This window comes from Antrostomus carolinensis, unplaced genomic scaffold, assembly GCF_000700745.2.
Source record: "Antrostomus carolinensis isolate BGI_N321 unplaced genomic scaffold, ASM70074v2 scaffold25734, whole genome shotgun sequence".
Lineage (NCBI taxonomy): Eukaryota > Metazoa > Chordata > Aves > Caprimulgiformes > Caprimulgidae > Antrostomus > Antrostomus carolinensis.
The window spans coordinates 30,436-34,504 of record NW_010313200.1 but is presented as its reverse complement, the minus strand read 5'-3'; positions in this window follow the sequence as shown (position 1 = coordinate 34,504).

The following is a 4,069-nucleotide window of genomic DNA, read 5'->3' as shown; positions in this document are numbered from 1 at the left end:
GAGCAGCCCAGCACCGCAGCCGCAGAGAGAAACCGCGGTCAGACAGGCGTGAGACAGGGAAAATGGAAAACAAGGCAAGAATTACTGGGAGAGGAAAAGCAGCCGCCTCCACCCCGCTCCGGGCAGCGGCTCACCCCTCCCCCCCGCTCCGGGCAGCGGCTCACCCCAAGGAGAGGCGGCTTCAACAGCACAGCTGGAAAAAGCCACATCTCACCCTTGAGGTGTCACTCGGCGAAGCCCTGACAAGCCTGGACTTCAATCTGCACCGCAGTGGCAATGAAAAGCACGTGCTCCAATACCTCGAGTATTCCTCAAACTGCACAGGCCGTGATTGCAACAGGGATTATTTTTAGCAGATGAGTTATCTGATGGATTTTGTGCCATTTCAGTACCTTGCTCGGGAGGGAGGTGCCTGGTCTGGGTCTCTACAGATGTGCCCAGGTTTTTAACACTTGTGCAGGCAGAGCGAGCCCCTGGCTGCGGAGCTCCCCCTGCTCTGCAGGACACATCTCACATCTTCCCGGGCTCCAGCCTATTTTTAAGGACCAAGTAATGACCTTGAAACAGCACAAATCATTTCCAGTAAATAAACGTTTGCAATCACGGATGCCAGTCACCCATCTCACCTGCCCGACGTGAGCCACCGCTCCCAGCACCAGCGCTCAGACCCCGCAGCCCCTCGTCTCCCTTCCACCGCTTCATTAACCCCGGAACTAAAGAGCTTTGCAAACACCTGAGCTGACCTCTGAGCTTTCTCAAACATCAGGCTGATTCCTTGTCCCAATTAAAGGTCATTAATTCTCGTTAACCCAGCACAGACTCCCGTGAATAAAAGCTCTCTCTCTGGAATGCCGTGAATAAAGGGGAAATTTAGAAATACCAAACCGAGCGCTTTATTTTTCAGATGTTTCCGCGCTCACAAGCCCCTGCGAGTCACTGGGCTCCACAGAAGGGCGAGCTGGACAGACTGACAGAAACTACTGCGACTTTATTATGAAAAACAGAATAAAGCTGACTGATCCTGCTTGAAAGGAACTGCCGTCTCTATACATCTATGGAGCAGAAATTCTGTGGAATGTCAGAAGTTGGAGAAACATGTATTTAATAAATAATATAAAATGCTTTTTTTTTTTGTTAAAATAGAATTCTTGGTTTTATACCTACATATAGCATAGCAACTTTTACATAAACAAAATAAAGCTGAGTCTGTGATGATTAGTTTAACACAAAATAAAAATACAATTTAACAATAGTATTAAAACAGCCAATGTTCAATCCACACAATATGTACACCATGGAATAGAAATCAACAGAAACCAAAAGTAGATTATCTTGAAATTCCTCAGACATTTGGATATACATATGTTCTCTGTGTATTTTAGATATTTTCCTTTTTTTTTTTACAATATTAAAATTAATACTATGCTTTTTCAAAATACGCTTTTCAGATTTTTTTCTTTTGTCTGTAGAATCGACTCATTTTTCACATCAACCAACACAACCAGAATTATTTACTTGCTACTGTACACTTCAGAACAGTCCTTCCTCCACCTGTATTTAGAGCGTGAGCGTTTCAGAGCTAAAGTCACCGTGTCGTTGCCGTGTGGGACCAGCGAACCCAGCGTGCGACTGCCCAACACCCGCAGCAGCTACACGCGGACGGGGCACCACCGAGGAACCGGCAGCTGTGCCCAGAGCCCCGGGGGTTTCACTTCTCACGAGGTAATTCACTGTCAGCAGAGACCCCAAACCTCCGAAACGTTAACGCACGAGATGCTGTGCGTGTGGGGGCGGCCGGATCCTGCCCGTGGTGTCACCACTGCTGTACAAAACCAACACCCCGAGCAGCTCCACGGGACACTGACAGCATCCCAACGTGGATAACCGGTCTGGTTTTAGCACCAAATACACAACATTTCCTATTATCTGTGCGCTGGACCGCAGACATCCGCGTTTCTATGAATAACCAAACCAACCTGATGATCCTAGTTCTTTTTTTCCTCCCTTGCAAAAGTAGGAGAAGAAAAACTTCTGCTGCTTTTCCAAAGGAGAGCTGTTGAAATGAGGGAAAACTCAAATGCAGCTGAGGCGGAGGTGGATCTCCTGGAGCTGTGTGTGGTCCCCTGAGCACAGGGCTGTCCCTCCCTGCCAGGTTTCCCATCTGCACATCCAACTACTACCAGCGCGCTCAGAATCTTTGTTTTTGGAGCCTAACGGGGGGCAACACCCCGGGAATGTCAAGGCAGGTTGGATCAGCTCCAGCACTTACACCAGCAGAGCTTATCGCACAGCAGCCGTTGGAGAAGTAACTCATGAGACTGCAGCTGGACCAGTGACAAGGGAAAAAGCTCAAACACAACTAGTATGAAAAAGCTTTTATAGCCTACAGTTTGATGAAGGATTTAAAAAAATAAGTCAATGTTCCTCTAGCAGTTTCACAAATGCACAAAATAATTAACCAACAGATTTGAATAATGAATATTGGCTCATTTATACCCGCAGTGACGGGACATCACCACTGACGCGGTGTCCGGGGAACACACTCTGCTTCCAGCAGGTGTAACTGGTGCTCTGCTCCTCCTGCACTTACATTTCAACTCATAAAAGTCTGATTTCGGTTAGAATTTGCTGCATCCCTACTCTTGAAGTGAGATGTTAATTTACAGCAATATATCAAAAATGCCACCCTACCTGGGAGTGAGGGAGAAGGGAAAAGAAGGGAAGAGGGAAAAGAAGGGAAGAGGGAAAAGAAGGGAAGAGGGAAAAGAAGGGAAGAGGGAAAAGAAGGGAAGAGGGAAAAGAAGGGAAGAGGGAAAAGAAGGGAAGAGGGAAAGAAGGGAAGAGGGAAAGAAGGGAAGAGGGAAAAGAAGGGAAGAGGGAAAAGAAGGGAAGAGGAAGGAGGAGCTCTCCCCAAGTCCCTGTGACCCCTGAGCCCAGCTCCTGCAGGAACTGCACATCCCGCTGCCACCACGTCACGCACACGCGGGCTCTCCAGGACCTCATCTTACTGCATTTGTCAGCCCGCACGTCAGAGACAAAGAGTAATTAGAAAATAATCCCTGCAGTGCTGAAGGCATGTGGATGTGTCAGGGGAGCGTTTAATACGGCTCTATCTGGCATGTAATTCTCTATTTTGAAATATAAGAAACAATTCCCACACACACTTAAATCTTCAGTGGGGCTGACTTTTTTTTTTTTTTAAAGGACTTGCAGATAATTTGTTTAAAAATCTGTGTTTAATCATTCACTCAGCTCTGTTGATGCCTGAAGCTCTAATTTCTTTTATCTCTACTTCCCTGAACATTAAAAAAAAAGTCCTACAAATGTGGTCAAAATGCATAAAAGGCATCACCAGGCCTGACGTTCTCTGGGTTCAACAGGATTTTCTACACATACAGCTGAAGACCCTCACGTAAAATAACACCATCAAGAACCTTTGTCCAAGAAAAAACTAAAGAGAATTTGGTACTAAACAAGAAACGATCAGTTCAGAGCAGAATTAATACTTTGCTTTCAAGGGTGGGATTCCAGCTCTCCCTCCACACCAGAAGCTCCAGTCCCTTCCACGCAGAACCCCACTGGTTACTGGGATCCCAACTTCCCCCACGTGTACGTGAGGTTTTCGTTCCGGTAATCTCTCCCTTTCCCTCCTAACAGCACGGTCACACACGAGTCACAAACACAAAGCTTCCATAAATTGTTGATAAATCAGCTGACTAAAGAAAAAAATGAATCTTTGACTATTCTGCTGCCACGTGACGTTGGCGAGTGGCGCTGACCGACGGCACCACTCAGCTGCCGTGAACCCGGACGGGGAAATAAGGACCCTGCTCACGAGCGTGTTCTAGAGCCATCTCAACCCCCTTACACTCCAAAATACACACTTTTCCATAACTCCCTACACAGCCTGTGTCACACAACATCTAAGGTGCTGAGGCACCATTTCCCAACAGCAGATCTGTCCCTCCTCACAGACACCAGCGTCCGGAATCTACACAACGCTGCATCGGACACTGCAGATCTCTGCCAACAAGGAATCGGCACAAAAACCAGCCGTGGAAAACCAGGG